Source organism: Coregonus clupeaformis, chromosome 34 (genome assembly GCF_020615455.1).
Source record: "Coregonus clupeaformis isolate EN_2021a chromosome 34, ASM2061545v1, whole genome shotgun sequence".
Taxonomy (NCBI): Eukaryota; Metazoa; Chordata; class Actinopteri; order Salmoniformes; family Salmonidae; genus Coregonus; species Coregonus clupeaformis.
In genome coordinates, this window is record NC_059225.1 from 14,063,802 (window position 1) to 14,081,411 (window position 17,610).

General features: G+C 46.8%; 1 non-coding gene across 1 annotated transcript; it reads left to right on the forward strand.

Moving 5' to 3' along the window:
* The first annotated feature begins 3,211 nt into the window (after positions 1 to 3,211).
* trnat-ugu lies at positions 3,212 to 3,285 on the forward strand. Its single transcript has one exon. It is a non-coding gene; the product is annotated as a tRNA-Thr (tRNA).
* The last annotated feature ends 14,325 nt before the right edge of the window (positions 3,286 to 17,610 follow it).

Genomic DNA, 17,610 nt, shown 5'->3' on the forward strand with positions numbered 1-17,610 from the left:
AAAAAGACAAGCAAAGGAGACAGAAGAGGAGTACATTTTTAACAAAGCCAGACAAGCCTTGTGGGAGCAATATCAAAACATTAGAACAAACCCAGGTGCTCTGTTCACTGTAATACATTATTTTACATCCATTACTAGATGTAAAATGAGTGTTCTGTGTGTGTGTGTGTGCGTGTGTATCTGTGTGTGTATGTGTGAGGTTTTTAACAGGCATGAATGGCGTGCATGGTGGACGTGGATGTGTATCCAGGACCAGGCCAAGCATAACCAGCGCGGCCCCGTGTCCTTGGCTCCTCCACAGCCTTCACCTCAGACTCCCTGCACAACGGATTTTATGGCTAATTTCCGGCAATTTATCCTGGCAGTTTCAGAAGAGATTCCTGCGGGAATAATGTGCATAATTTGCATAAATCACACTGATAGAATGCATATCAGCGTGTAGCGGCCTGTCCGACGCCATAGCGTTTACTTTGTAATCAAAACTGACTATTTTCCACCGGCGGACACACCAGGGCAGTGAGACGAGGCCCTGGGTTTAGGCACATAATTACAATGAAGTGAAACACACACATACACACACGTTCACAGACATTCATTCTCTACTGCTCCTCTGTATCTCTGCTGCTCTTTCCAGTCCCCTGCTGATGTCTTGGCTGCTCTCTATCTGGTTCTGCTATGTCTGCTGAAGCTATGTGTTCTGTCCTAGGATATGGACTGTACAGTGGTTTAACAGGCTGAGATCTGTGACAGAGCAGTAGCAGTAGCAGTAACAGTAGAAGTAGCAGTAGCAGTAACAGTAGGATCAGCAGTAGCAGTAGCAGTAACAGTAACAGTAGCAATAGCAGTAACAGTAGCAGAAACAGTAGCATTAGCAGCAGCAGTAACAGTGTAACAGTAACACAGCAGTAACATTAGCAGTAACAGTAGCAGAAAGAGTAGCTTTAAGAGTAACAGTAACAGCAGCAGTAACATTAACATTAGCAGTAACAGTAACAGGAGAAGTAACAGTAACAGTAGCAGCAGCAGTAGCGGGAACAGTAGCAGTAACAGTAACAGCAACAGCAACAGCAACAGCAACAGCAACAGCAACAGCAACAGCAACATTAGCATTAGCATTAGCATTAGCATTAGCAGTAACAGTAAAAGCAGCATTAACAGTAACAGTAACAGTAGCAGCAGCAGTAGCAATAACAGTAGCAGTAGCAGTAACTGTATCAGTAACAGTAGCAATAGCAGTAAAAATAGCAGTAACAGTAACAGCAGCTGTAGCATGTAAGGGTTGGTGTGAGGTGTGACCCAGGTGCGGTGCAGGATAGACAGTAGGCAGTAGGCAGAGATGGTGAAACAAGGATCTTTACTGGTGGTCCCAAAACCAGTATACAAAATAACGGAGGAGCAAATTGGTCTCCAAAAACAGGCTGACAGCAAACATACGAAAATACTAACTACGACTGAAAACAACATTGAAACAGGGAGAACACTTCTCATGTACCTGTACATACGTCTCGTGATCAGACACTGATTAGTACTGTTTGGCATCGAGAAACTAGCAGAGAAAACAGAGCTCAGGTGACACCAATAGGATAATGATTAGTCCAGACTGTGAGTGAGGAGGTGCCTAAGGTTGTTGGAGGCACCTAGTGGGTCGCTCCGGAACTGCGACCCCCTCCTGTAACAGTAGCAGTAACAGTAGCAGTAACAGTAGCAGAAACAGTAGCATTAAGAGTAGCAGTAGGAGTAACATTAGCTGTAACAGTAACATTAGCAGCATTAGTAACAGTAACAGTAGCAGTAGCAATAGCAGTAACGGTAGCAGAAACAGTAGCAGTAGCCGTAGCAGAAACAGTAGCAGTAGCCGTAGCAGAAACAGTAGCAGTAGCAAGAGCAGTAGCAGTAACATTAACATTAGCAGTAACAGTAGCAGTAGCAGAAACAGTAGCAGTAGCAGTAACATTAGCAGTAACAGAAACATTATCAGTAGCAGTAACAGTGTAACAGTAACAGTAACAGTAGCAGTGTAACAGTAACAGTAACAGTAGCCGTAGCAGTAACAGTGTAACAGTAGAAGTAGCAGTAAAAGTAGCAATAGCAGTAACAGTAACAGTAAAGGTAGCAGTAACCATAGCAGTAACAGAGTAACAGTAACAGTGTAACAGTAACAGTAACAGTGTAACAGTGACAGAGTAACAGTAACAGTAACAGTAGCAGCAGCAGTCACAGTAGCAGTAACTGTAACAGGAGCAGTAACAGTAACAGTAGAAGTAACAGTGTAACAGTAGCAGTAACAGTAATAGTAACAGTAGCAGTAGCAGTAAATGTAACAGTAGCAGTAACGGTAGCAGTAGCAGAAACAGCGTAGCTGTGGAAGTAGATTTAATAGTAACAGTAGGAGTAACAGTAACAGTAGCAGAAACAGTAGCATGAAGAGTAGCAGTAACAGTAGCATTAGCATTCGCAGTAACAGTAGCAGTAGCAGTGTAAAATGTAGCAGTAACAGTAACAATAACCGTAACAGTAGCAGTAGAAGTTTAACAGTAACAGTTTCAGTAGCAGTAGCCGTGTAACAGTAACAATGTAACAGTAGCAGTAACAGTGTGTGACGAGGTGTGAATGAAGGAGTCAGGCGCAGGAGGTAAAATACCGAAGTCCAGAGTTTATACCGTTTGCATAAATCAAACGCCCAAAGCGTCAAACGAAACTATTACAAGGGAAAACATCTACCTTGGCAATAACACAGTGAAATGTAGCTCAACCAAGCTACATGCCCTCACAACAAACAATCACTCACAAAGACAAGGGGAACAGAGGGAACACTTATACACATACTAATTAGGGGAATGAGCACCAGGTGTGTGTGATTGACAAGACATGACAAGTGGAGTGATGAGAATGGGATCGGCAGTAGCTAGTACTCCGGTGACGACGAACGCCGAAGCCTGCCCGAACCAGGAGTGGGGGCAGCCTCGGCGGAAGTCGTGACACAGTGTAACAGTAGCAGTAGCAGTAGCAGTAGCAGTAGAAGCAACAGTAGCAGTAGCAATAGCTGTAACAGTAGCAGAAACAGTTGCATTAAGAGTAGCAGTAACAGTAACAGTACAAAATAATATTAACAAATAAAATAATAATAATAATAAAAATCAGTATCAGTAACAGTGTAACAGTGTAACAATAACAGTAACAATAACAGTGTAACAGTAGCAGTAACAGTGTAGCCTCCTGTAGCTCAGTTGGTAGAGCATGGCGCTTGTAACGCCAGGGTTGTGGGTTCGATTCCCACCGGGGGCCAGTATGAAAAATGTATGCACTCACTAACTGTAAGTCGCTCTGGATAAGAGCGTCTGCTAAATGAATAAAATGTAAAAGCAGTAGTGGAAGTGGAACTGTTGCAGTAGGAATTTAACAGTAGTAGTAGCAGTAACTACTACCATGGAAAGGAAAATACCTGTCTTTTTGTGGAAAAATCAACCTGATTAACGCTATAGCCATATCCTATTTTACCTATTTGCTTATGGCCTTGCCTACACCTAGCGACTTCTTTTTTAAATGATATGAGCAAGAATATTCAATTCTTTATGGAACAGCAAGATAGACAAAATTAAACAGGCCTATTTATACTGTATAATTATTAAATATTAAAGCATTAGACCTCTCACTAAAGGCTTCAACCATACAAACGTTATACTTAAATCCAAACTGGTTCTCTAGCAGATTAGTAAGAATGTCTTAACCCAAGAATGGCCTTTTTCCCTTTATTCAGATCACAACTTCTCACTTTCGGTTATTTGAAAATGAAATAATCTCCAAAATATCGCAATTTTTAAAACAAGCCATAGAAAGTTAGTTGCAATTTCAGTTTAATCCACCAGAAAAGAGAGAACAAATAATACAACAAATATTATGGTTAAACTCAAATATACAAATTGATTTAAAAAAAAACATTATTTTGGAAAATATGTTTAGAAAATGCATAATCTTTGTAAATGATATCATAAATAGGACTGGTGGAGTTATGTCGCTAACAAAAATATATGGAAATGTCTGCTCTACCCAAAATTACAACCAACTAATTGCAGTATTACCACAAAAATGGAAGAGGCAAGTGGAAGGGGGAAAAAGTAAGGAACTTGTCTTTCAGCCCTGCATTAAAGACCAAAATTGGTTAAAGAAAATTGTGATAAATAAAAAAGAATACCAGTTTCATTTAAGGACCAAAAAATTGACATCTGTGACATATACATTGCAAAATAGTTGAGAAGAGATTTTGGTTTATGGCACCTGGTTTATGAGCTTATACACAAAATGATGCCGGATTCTCAGAATTTGTCTATTGAAATTATTATACAAGATTATTGCAACCAATAGAATGTTAGATATATGGGGGATACAACAATCCCAGCTCTGCAGATTTTGCTGCAAAGAGACAGAATCATTAGATCATTTGTTTTGGTACTGTCCATATGTAGCTTGTTTCTGGTCGCAGGTTCAGGAATGGCTGAAGAATTGTAACATTTACCTGGTGCTAACTCTGCAAATAGCACTGCTGGGTGATTTGAAAACTCATAGTCAATTGATCAATAATAAAATAACACTTTTAGCTAAAATGTTTATCTTTCATTTACAATCTGTAGTAACTGTGAGAATAGAAAGGTTTAGAACTTTTGTGAAACATCACAGCACAGTTGAAAAATATATGGCAAATAGAAATCATAACTGGATGATGTTAAGAGATAGATGGGAGGGGTTGAGTGGAGCTGAAGAGTGGGACTAAAAACAAAATAACTCATGTAAAATATACTGGGCCCATAAAACTGTAGGTTTAGAAATGTTGCGAAACAGCACAGTTAAAAATATATGGCAAATAGAACTGGATGGTCTTCAGAGACAGATGGGAGGGGTTGAGGGTAACTAAAAAAAAATTACTAAAAAAACAAGAGAACTATTGTAAAATACATTGTGTCCGTAAAATGCATACAGTGCCTTCGGAAAGTATTCAGACCCCTTGACTTTTCCCACATTTTGTTACGTTACAGCCTTATTCTAAAATGGACACACAATACCCCATAATAACAAAGCAAATTTTTGCACATTTATTAAAAACAAAAACCAGAAATACCTTATTTACATAAGTATTCAGACCCTTTACTATGAGACTCGAAACTGAGCTCAGGTGCATCCTGTTTCCATTCATCATCCTTAAGATGTTTCTACAACTTGATTGGAGTCCACATGTGGTAAATACAATAAATTGGACAATATTTGTAAAGGCACACACCTGTCTATATAAGGTCCCACAGTTGACAATGCATGTCAGAGCAAAAACCAAGCAATGAGGTCAAAGGAATTGTCTATAGAGCTCCGAGACAGGATTGTGTCTAGGCACAGATCTGGGGAAGGGTACCAAAACATTTCTGCAGCATTGAAGGTTCCAAAGAACGCGGTGGCCTCCATCATTCTTAAATGGAAGAAGTTTGCAACCACCAAGACTCTTCCTAGAGCTGGCCGCCTGGCCAAACTGAGCAATCGGTGGAGAAGGACCTTGGTCAGGGAGGTGACCAAGAACCCGATGGTCACTCTGACAGAGCTCTAGAGTTCCTCTTTGGAGTTGGGAGAACCTTCCAGAAGGACAACCATCTCTGCAGTACTCCACCAATTAGGCCTTTATGGTAGAGTGGCCAGATGGAAGCCACTCCTCAGTAAAAGGCACATGACAGCCCGCTTGGAGTTTGCCAAAAGGCACCTAAAGACTCTCAGACCATGAGAAACAAGATTCTCTGGTCTGATGAAACCAAGATTGAACTCTTTGGCCTGAATGCCAAGCGTCACGTCTGGAAGAAACCTGCCACCATCCCTACGGTGAAGCATGGTGGTGGCAGCATCATGCTGGGGGGATGTTTTCCAGCTGCAGGGACTGGGAGACTAGTCAGGATTGAGGCAAAGATGAACGGAGCAAAGTACAGAGAGATCCTTGATGAAAACCTGCTCCAGAGCGCTCAGGACCTCAGACTGGGGCGAAGGTTCACCTTCCAACAGAACAACAACCCTAAGCACACAACCTAGACACAACCTGAATGTCCCTGAGTGGCCCAGCCAGAGCCCGGACTTGAACCAGATCGAACATCTCTGGAGAGACCTGAAAATAGCTGTGCAGCAACGCTCCCCATCAAACCTGACAGAGTTTGAGAGGATCTGCAGAGAAGAATGGGAGAAACTCCCAAATACAGGTGTGCCAAGCTTGTAGCGTCATAACCAAGAAGACTTGAGGCTGTAATCGCTGCCAAAGGTGCTTCAACAAGGTACTAAGTAAAGGGTCTGAATAGTTATGTAAATATTATATTTCAGTTGTTTATTTTTAATAAATTAGCAAACATTTCTAACAAAATGTGGAAAAAGTCATGGGATCTGAATACTTTCCGAAGGCACTGTATAGTATACATAAGCTGGAAGTAGAAGCCTAAGTGTTGTTGTCCATTAGTATACTCCAATTAGGGGAGGGGTGGTAGGGTTAGGGGAACATAATAAAGGAAAATATATTTACAAAATATATATATGGGGGATTGGAAATGATGCAGACAATTACATTGATGGAAGCTACACTATATCTGCAATATTAAAACTGATCTACCCCCTAAAAAAACAGTAACAGTAACAGTAACAGTAGCAGTAACAGTAACAGTAACAGTAACAGTAACAGTAACAGTAACAGTAACAGTTACAGTGTAACAGTAACTGTGTAACAGTAGCAGTAGCAGTAACAGTATCAGTATCAGTAACAGTAACAGTAACAGTGTAACAGTAGCAGTAGCAGTAACAGTAGCAGTAGCAGTAGCAGTAACAGTGTAGCAGTAACAGTAACAGTAACAGTGTAACAGTAACAGTAACTGTGTAACAGTAGAAGTAGCAGTAGCAGAAGTAGTAGCAGTAGCAGTAGCAGTAACAGTATCAGTATCAGTAACAGTAACAGTGTAACAGTAGAAGTAGCAGTAACAGTAGAAGTAGCAGTAGCAGTAGCAGTAGCAGTAGCAGTAGCAGTAGCAGTAGAAGTAACAGTATCAGTAACAGTAACAGTAACAGTAACAGTGTATCAGTAACAGTAACAGTAACAGTGTAACAGTAGCAGTAGAAGTAGCAGTAGCAGTAGCAGTAGCAGTAGCAGTAGAAGTAACAGTGTAGCAGTAACAGTAACAGTAACAGTGTAACAGTAACAGTAGAAGTAACAGTAGAAGTAACAGTAGCAGTAGCAGTAGCAGTAGCAGTAGCAGTAGCAGTAACAGTAGCAGTAACAGTAACAGTAACAGTAACAGTAACAGTAACAGTAACAGTAGCAGTAGCAGTAACAGTAACAGTGTAACAGTAACAGCAGCTGTAGCAGTAGCAGTAACAGTAACAGAAACAGTAACAGTGTAACAGTAACAGCAGCTGTAGCAGTAACAGTAACAGTAGCAATAGCAGTAGAAGTAGCAGTAGTAGTAGCAGTAGAAGAATCAGTAGTAACATCAGTAGCAGTAGTAGTAGCAGTAGCAGTAACAGTAGCAGTAACATTAGCAGTAGCAGTGCAACAGTAAATCAAATCAAATCAAATGTTATTGGTCACATACACGTGTCTAGCAGATGTTATTGCGGATGTAGCGAAATGCTTGTGCTTCCAGCTCCGACAGTGCAGTAATAAATAACAAGTAATATCTAACAATTTCACAACATATACCCAATACACACAGATCTAAGTAAGATTATATACATGGACAAGCAATGACAGAGCGGCATGGACTAAGATACAGTAGAATATTATAGAATACAGTATATACATATGAGATGAGTAATGCAAGATATGTAAACGTTATTAAAGTGACTAGTGTTCTATTTTTTAAAGTGGCCAGTGATTTCAGTAGGCAGTAGCAGCCTCTAATGTGCTTGTGATTACTATTTAACAGTCTGATGGCCTTGAGATAGAAGTTGTTTTTCATTCTCTCAGTCCCAGCTTTGATGAACCTGTACTGACCTCGCCTTCTGGATGATAGAGGGGTGAACAGGCAGTGGCTCGGGTGGTTGATGTCCTTGATGATCTTTTGGCATTCCTGTGCCATCGGGTGCTGTAGTTTGCCCCCGGTAATGCGTTCGGCAGACCGCACCACCCTCTGGAGAGCCCTGCAGTTGCGGGCGGTGCAGTTGCCGTACCAGGCTGTGATACAGCCAGACAGGATGCTCTCAATTGTGCATCTGTAAACGTTTGTGAGGGTTTTAGGTGCCAAGCCAAATTTATTCAGCCTCCTGAGGTTGAAGAGGCTCTGTTACACTTTCTTCACCACACTGTCTGCATGGGTGGACCATTTCAGTTTGTCAGTGATGTGTACGCCAAGGAACTTGAAGCTTTCTACCTTCTCCACTGCGGTCCCGTCGATGTGGTGTCAGGAACTGATGTGGATGTGGTGTAGGAGTCAGGCGCAGGACACAGAGGCTTAGTCCAACAGACTTTACTAGTCATAAAGTGACAAAATACAAAACACGGGCCTCGAAACAACAGAGGCGAGTGATTACGCAAACTGTGCGTAAAAACACCAATCAAATAAGCAGAGCAGAAACTCGCAGCTCCTACCGACAGGCGGACAATAACACACAACACAAGACTAACCAAACGAGAAACTTATAGGAGACATAATCAACCAAACAGGAAACAGGTGTACACAATCAGACAAAACCAAACAGACATCGAAAACATCAAACGGTGATAGCTAGTACTCCGGGGACGACGACCGCCGAAACCTGCCCGAACAAGGAGGAGGAGCAACCTCGGCCGAAACCATGACAGTACCCCCTCTTGACCCCGGCCTCGGGGACGACCAGGAGGACACGGAGCAGGGCGCGTAGGGTGTCCACGGTGGAACTCCGTCAGGAGAGACGGGTCTAGGATGTCTCTCCTCGGCACCCAGCACCGTTCCTCCGGACCGTACCCCTCCCACTCCACGAGATATTGGAGACCCCCCATCCGACGTCTCGAATCCAAGATGGACCGAACTGTGTACGCCGGAGCCCCCTCGATGTCCAGTGAGGGTGGAGGGGTCTCTCTGATCTCATCGTCCTGGAGTGGACCAGCTACCACCGGCCTGAGAAGAGACACATGGAACGAGGGGTTAATATTCTTATAATCAATAGGCAGTTGTAACCTGTAACACACCTCGTTCAATCTTCTCAGGACTTTAAAAGGCCCCGCAAACCGCCGGCCCAGTTTCCGGCAGGGCAGGCGGAGGGGTAGGTTTCTGGTAGAGAGCCAGACTCGATCACCAGGTGCGTACACCGGCCCCTCACTGCGGTGGAGATCGGCGCTCGCCTTCTGACGACGGATGGCCCGCTGCAAGTGGACGTGTGCAGCGTTCCACGTCTCCTCCGAGCGCCGCACCCACTCATCCACCGCAGGAGCCTCGATCTGGCTCTGCTGCCATGGTGCCAGAATCGGCTGGTAACCTAACACACATTGGAAAGGGGTTAGATTGGTTGAGGAGTGGCGGAGAGAGTTCTGGGCCATCTCTGCCCAGGGGACATACCTCGCCCACTCCTCCGGCCGGCCCTGGCAATACGATCTAAGAAACCTACCCACATCCTGGTTCACACGTTCCACCTGCCCATTACTCTCCGGGTGGTAACCCGAGGTCAGGCTCACCGAGACCCCCAAACGCTCCATAAACGCCCTCCAGACTCTGGAGGTAAACTGGGGACCTCGATCAGACACTATATCCTCGGGTACCCCGTAGTGCCGGAACACGTGGGTGAATAGTGCTTCGGCGGTCTGTAGGGCAGTAGGAAGACCCGGCATTGGGAGCAGACGACAGGCCTTAGAGAACCGATCCACAACGACCAGTATAGTAGTATTCCCCTGTGAGGGGGGAAGGTCTGTGACGAAATCCACCGAGAGGTGAGACCATGGTCGTTGTGGAACGGGCAGGGGTTGTAACTTACCCCTGGGCAGGTGTCTAGGCGCCTTACACTGGGCGCACACCGAACAGGAGGAGACATAAACCCTCACATCCCTGGCTAACGTTGGCCACCAGTACTTAGCGCTAAGGCAGTGCACAGTCCGGCCAATACCAGGATGTCCAGAGGAGGGTGACGTGTGAGCCCAATATATCAGTCGATCCCGAACATCGAGCGGAACGTACGTCCGACCCACCGGGCACTGTGGAGGACTAGGGTCGGTACGCAACGCCCGCTCGATTTCAGCATCGACCTCCCACACTACCGGTGCCACCAGATAAGACTCCGGCAGTATGGGAGTGGGCTCAACGGACCTCTCCTCCGTGTCATACCGCCGAGACAGTGCGTCTGCCTTACCGTTCTGGGACCCAGGGATGTACGTGATCTTAAATACGAACCGGGCTAAAAACATGTTCCACCGCGCCTGGCGAGGGTTCAATCTCCTAGCTGCCCGGATGTACTCCAGGTTACGGTGGTCAGTCAAAATGAGAAAAGGGTGTTGAGCCCCCTCAAGCCAATGCCTCCACACCTTTAGGGCCTGTACCACGGCTAACAGCTCCCTGTCCCCTACGTCATAATTTCGCTCCGCCGGGCTGAGCTTTTTGGAGTAAAAAGCACAGGGGCGGAGTTTAGGTGGCGTGCCGGACCGTTGCGAAAGTACGGCCCCAATACCGGCCTCTGATGCGTCAACCTCTACCTGAAATGGTAAAGCGGGATCCGGATGCGCCAGCACCGGAGCCGAAGTAAACAGGTCCTTCAGTCTCCCAAAAGCCCTGTCCGCCTCGACTGACCACTGCAAACGCACCGGACCCCCCTTCAACAGAGACGTTATGGGAGCTGCCACCTGTCCAAAACCCCGGATAAACCTCCGGTAGTAATTTGCAAACCCCAAAAACCGCTGCACCTCTTTAACAGTGGTTGGAGTTTGCCAATTACGCACGGCTGACACTCGGTCAACCTCCATCTTCACCCCTGACGCAGACAACTGATAACCCAAAAAGGAGATTTTTCCTGGAAAAACAGAAATTTATCTGCCTTGACATACAGGTCGTGCTCCAACAGCCTCCTCAACACATGGCGCACCAGGGCTACATGCTCGGCTCGGGTAGAAGAGTACACAAGAATGTCATCAATGTACACGACCACACCCTGCCCCTGCATGTCCCTGAAGATCTCATCTACGAAGGATTGGAAGACTGAAGGAGCGTTCATCAACCCGTATGGCATGACGAGATACTCGTAATGACCTGAGGTGGTACTAAATGCTGTCTTCCATTCATCGCTCCCTCTAATGCGCACCAAGTTGTATGCGCTCCTGAGATCTAATTTTGTGAAGAAACGCGCCCCGTGCAATGACTCCGTCATAGTCGCAATCAGTGGGAGTGGATAACTCTATTTCACCGTGATCTGATTGAGACTACGGTAATTAATGCACGGGCGCAAACCTCCATCCTTCTTCTTCACAAAAAAGAAGCTTGAGGACGCAGGGGAAGTGGATTGCCGTATGCATCCTTGTCTCAGAGATTCGGCTATGTAAGTCTCCATAGCTCTCTTCTCCTCTTGAGACAGAGGATACACATGGCTCTGTGGAAGCGCTGCTCCTGCCTGGAGGTCTATCGCACAATCTCCCTGCCTATGAGGAGGCAACCGCGTCGCCCTCGATTTACTGAACACGATTGCCAAATCCTCATACTCAGGGTGAATGTGCAGCGCGGGCACCTGGTTTGGACTCCCCACCGAGGTCGCCCCCACGGAAACACCTAGACATCGCCCCACACACTGAGCAGACCACTCCTTAAGAGCCCTCTGTTGCCACGAAATAGAAGGATTATGGGTAATCAACCAGGGAAGCCCCAACACCACCGGACACGCAGGAGAGTCAATCAGATATAGCTGAATAGTTTCCTCATGACCCCCCTGCGTCCTCATCCTAAGTGGCGCTGTGACCTCCCTAATCAACCCTGATCCCAGGGGACGGCTGTCTAACGCATGGACAGGAAATGGGGCGTCGACTGGAAGAAGGGGAATTCCTAGTTTCAAACAAAAATGTCGATCAACAAAATTCCCAGCTGCGCCTGAATCTACTAGCACCTTATGCTGGGAATGAGGTGCAACCTGTGGAAAATGTACAGGTAAACAGACGTGCACAACAGAGAGCTCTGGGTAAGTGGGACGCCTACTCACCTGGAATGACTCCTCAGTGCGTAACCTGTCGTCCTCTCCCCTAGGAGACCCTCCCCAGCACCTGGCCGCAGTGTGCCCTCCACAGCCACAGTTGGTGCAGGGGACAGCCCCCCTCGGGCTCCTCCTCCTCCTCTCTCTAGCGCCAGCACCTCCGAGCTCCATAGGGCTCGGCTCGGAGGTGCTGGAGGGTGGAATGGACGACCCCCACTCGGAACGTCCGCGGGTTGCCAGCAGGGTATCAAGCCGGATGGACATGTCTACCAGCTGGTCGAAGGTGAGGTGGGCATCCCTGCAGGCCAACTCTCGACGGACGTCCTCCCGTAGACTACAACGGTAGTGGTCGATGAGGGCCCGCTCACTCCACCCTGCATCCGCCGCTAGAGTCCGGAACTCCAGGGCGAACTCCTGTGAACAGACGCTCCCCCGCCGCCTACCCCTCAGGTGGATGGTCGAACACTGCCCTGAAGCGGCGGGAGAACTCCGCGTAGGTGATGGTGGCGGCGTCTATTCCCCTCCATTCGGCGTTGGCCCACTCCAACGCCTTGCCGGTGAGACAGGAGATGAGGGCGGAGATGCTCTCGTATCCCGAGGGTGCCGGGTGTATGGTAGCCAGGTAGAGTTCCACCTGCAGGAGGAACCCCTGACACCCGGCTGCGGTACCATCATATGCCCTTGGGAGCGAGAGCCGAATACCACTGGGTTCCGGTGCTGGAAGAGAAGGACTGGCCAATGGTGATGGTATGGTGTGCGGAGGTGTGGGCACCTCTCCGGTGACCAAACGGCGCAGAGTGTTAGACACCTTGTTCATGGCGGCCCCAAGTTGCCGGATCATGGTGTCCTGATCGCTGATCCGTTCCTCCAGCGACTTGGGTGCCGCCGCTGCTCCTGCTGACTCCATAGGGGTGTGTTATTTTGTCAGGAACTGATGTGGATGTGGTGTAGGAGTCAGGCGCAGGACACAGAGGCTTAGTCCAACAGACTTTACTAGTCATAAAGTGACAAAATACAAAACACGGGCCTCGAAACAAACAGAGGCGAGCGATTACGCAAACTGTGTGTAAAAACACCAAACAAATAAGCAGAGCAGAAACTCGCAGCTCCTACCGACAGGCGGACAATAACACACAACACAAGACTAACCAAACGAGAAACTTATAGGAGACATAATCAACCAAACAGGAAACAGGTGTACACAATCAGACAAAACCAAACAGACATCGAAAACATCAAACGGTGATAGCTAGTACTCCGGGGACGACGACCGCCGAAACCTGCCCGAACAAGGAGGAGGAGCAGCCTCGGCCGAAACCGTGACATGTGGATAGGGGGGTGCACCCTCTGCTGTTTCCTGAAGTCCACGATCATCTCCTTTGTCTTGTTGACGTTGAGTAAGAGGTTATTTTCTTGGCACCACACTCCCAGAGCCCTCACCTCCTCCCTGTAGGCTGACTCGTCAATGTTGGTAATCAAGCCTACTACTGTTGTGTCATCTGCAAACTTGATGATTGAGTTGGAGGCGTGCTTGGCCACGCAGTCATGGGTGAACAGGGAGTACAGGAGGGGGTTGAGCACCCACCCTTGTGGGGCCCCAGTGTTGAGGATCAGCGAAGTGGAGATGTTGTTTCCTACCTTCACCACCTGGAGGCGGCCCGTCAGGAAGTCCAGGACCCAGTTGCACAGGGCGGGTTTCAGACCCAGGGCCTCGAGCTTAATGATGAGCTTGGAGGGTACTATGGTGTTGAATGCTGAGCTATAGTCAATGAACAGCATTCTTACATAGGTATTCCTCTTGTCCAGATGGGATAGGGCAGTGTGCAGTGTGATGGCGATTGCATCATCTGTGGATCTATTGGGGCGGTAAGCAAATTGAAGTGGGTCTAGGGTGACAGGTAAGGTAGAGGTGATATGATCCTTGACTAGTCTCTCAAAGCACTTCATGATGACAGAGGTGAGTGCTACAGGGTGATAGTCATTTAGTTCAGCTACCTTTGCTTTCTTGGGTATAGGAACAATGGTGGCCATCTTGAAGCATTTGGTGACAGCATACTGGGAAAGGGAGAAATTGAATATGTCTGTAAACACACCAGCCAGCAGGTCTGCGCATGCTCTGAGGACGCGGCTAGGGATCCTGTCTGGGCCGGCAGCCTTGCGGGGGTTAACATGCTTAAATGTCTTACTCACGTCGGCTATGGAGAAGGAGAGGCCACAGTCCTTGGTAGTGGGCCGCGTCGGTTGCACTGTGTTATCCTCAAAGTGGGCAAATAAGGTGTTTAGCTTGTCTTGAAGCGAGATGTCGGTTTCGGCGACGTGGCTGGTTTTCCTTTTGTAGTCCGTGATTGTCTGTAGACCCTGCCACATACGTCTCGTGTCTGAGCTGTTGAATTGTGACTCCATTTTGTCTCTATACTGATGTTTTGCCAGTGTAATTGCCTTGCGGAGTGAGTAGCTACACTGTTTGTACTCAGTAAAATCTTAGAAATTGTTGCATGTTGCTTTTATATTTTTTGTTCAGTATACATACTTAATAACCATATTCCCAGTCACCTTGCCATGGTTAAATGCTGTGGTTCGCGCTTTCAATTTTGCATGAATGCTGCCATCTATCCACGGTTTCTGGTTAGGGTAGGTTTTAATAGTCACAGTGGGCACAACATCTCCTATACACTTCCTGATAAACTCAGTCACCGTTTCAGTGTATTCGTCTAAATTATTTTCGCAAGCTACCCGGAACATATCCCAGTCCACGTGATCAAAACAATCTTGAAGCGTGGATTCCGATTGGTCAGACCAGCGTTGAATAGTCCTTAGCACGGGTACTTCCTGTTTGAGTTTTTGCCTATAGGAAGGGAGGAGCAAAATGGAGTCGTGGTCAGATTTGCCGAAAGGAGGGCGGGGGAGGGCCTTGTAGCCACCCCGAAAGTTTGAATATCAATGGTCGAGGATTTTAGCAGCCCGAGTACAACAGTCGATATGTTGATAGAACTTTGGCAGCCTAGTCCTCAAATTTGCTTTGTTAAAATCCCTCGCTACAATAAATGCAGCCTCAGGATATGTGGTTTCCAGTTTGCATAAAGTCCAGTGAAGTTCTTTGAGGGCCGTCGTGGTATCGCCTTGAGGGGGGATATACATGGCCGTCACTATAACCAAAGAAAATTATCTTGGGAGATAATATATTCGGCATTTGATTGTGAGGTATTGTAGGTTGGGTGAACAAAAGGACTTGAGTTCCTGTATGTTACTACAATTACACCATGAGTCCTTAATCATGAAACACACACCTCTGCCCTTCTGCTTCCCGGAGAGATATTTATTTCTGTCTCCGCGATGAACTGAGAACCCATCTGGCTGGACCGATTTTGACAGAATATCCCCAGTAGCAGCAGCAGCAGTAACGGTAGCAGTAGCAGTAAAAGTAACATTAGCAGTAACTGTAGCAGTAACAGTAGTAGCAGCAGTAAAAGTAACATTAGCAGTAACTGTAGCAGTAACAGTAGTAGCAGCAGTAACAGTAACATTAGCAGTAACCGTAGCAGTAACAGTAGTAGCAGCAGTAACAGTAGTAGCAGCAGTAACAGTAGCAGCAGCAGTAACAGTAGCAGTGGCAGTAACATTAGCAGTAACATTAGCAGTAGCAGTGTAACAGTAGCAGCAGCAGTAGCAGTAACAGTGTGTCTGTTGTCTGCGGAGCCTCTCTGTCTGGTTGAGGAGAAGAGACTGTGGTCAGCCCTCCTCGCGCCTCCATCTGTGATCTAATGTGACGTACAGTAAGGCTCTACATATTCTACTGGACTGGCTTCATTACTATAATCATACAGTCAAATCGCCTTTGTTCGAGAGGAAGTGAGAAAAGAGGTGGAAAAAAAAGACAAACAGGAACAAGCACTATACCACAACCATTTCCCATTGGCCCTCTACTGTTGGCCCTCTAGATCTCAGACCCTATCTCAGATGACAATCAGAGAGTAGTGTGTGTATGTGTATCTGTCTGTTTGTGACAGTGGTCCGCTGTGCGGATGTTAATCACAGTAATAAAGGCAGTAGAAGCGGCGGCTCACTGATGGAGCGCTAAATGACATGCCTGCCCTCACCCACCATAACCAGCCCATCTGAGGGGGTTCACCAACCGAAAACAGCTCCTGTCTGGGGAGCGGAGATGGGGGAGTGGGGGTGAGAGTATGGGGGTGAGGAGGTTCAGGCTGTTGCTGAGGAGCCATCCAGACAATAATTACTGGATGACTGTGGTCACATTAGGGTTCAGTCAAAGCAGATTAATTTCGACTGGTAGCAATGCTGCCCACCTAAATGCAGATTTTCTTAATAAGAGTGAAATTGTGTCTCTGATGAGGCAAAGAGCTGAGAGGTTTCCTATATGTGGCGCTTCAGTGTGTGTGCATGTGTGCGTGCGTGCATGCGTGAGATGTGACATTAGTGTCTGTGGCATGGGAGGTCCTCCAGTAGTTACCCAGAGACAGAGTGAATTACCCAGAGACAGAGTGAATTACCCAGAGACAGAGTGAATTACCCAGAGACAGAGTGAATTACCCAGAGACAGAGTGAATTACCCAGAGACAGAGTGAATTACCCAGAGACAGAGTGAATTACCCAGAGACAGAGTGAATCACCCAGAGACAGAGTGAATCACCCAGAGACAGATTGGATTACCCAGAGACAGAGTGAATCACCCAGAGACAGAGTGAATCACCCAGAGGCAGAGTGAATTACCCAGAGACAGAGTGAATTACACAGAGACAGAGTGAATTACCCAGAGACAGAGTGAATCACCCAGAGACAGAGGAGACAGCATCTGTTTGTGTGCTTGTGCCGAGCAAACAAGGCAATTTAGAACACACCAAGGGAGCAGCTAATAAACACAACCTTGTTCCCCCTGTCTCACACGCCTGGGTCTGAATATCCAACCACCAACACAGGGGACGATGCTCTGAGTGTGTATGGGTGTGGGGACTGAGTGTGTGTGTGTGTGTGTGTGTGTGTGTGTGTGTGTGTGTGTGTGTGTGTGTGTGTGTGTGTGTGTGTGTGTGTGTGTGTGTAATCATTCATCATCACACAGTGAGAGGCGTGCCAGAGATCCTTGTGTAGAGCAAGCATGCGGCCAGTCACACACTGTCTTTGTCTGTAACACCATGGCAACATCAAAGTGAAGACCCATGGTTCCAAAACTGAGGGACACAATGTAATGGAGGATATTCAGGTGGCTATGAACTGTATCCTACATTATTGATTTGTTAAAACAGCATTTCTGATACTGGTCACTAAAAAGCATGGCTCGCCAGTCGCCACCATCTCTGTGACATGCAACCAAAGTGACACTCAATAAGGGTATGAGCCGTCTGGGCACAAAATGACTGCTGTGCACCAAGGCTAGCCGAGGCCTTAACTTCATATCCCAACCCAATACAGACCAGACCACTATATTGGAGAGTTCTCATGTACTTCCAGGTCAGA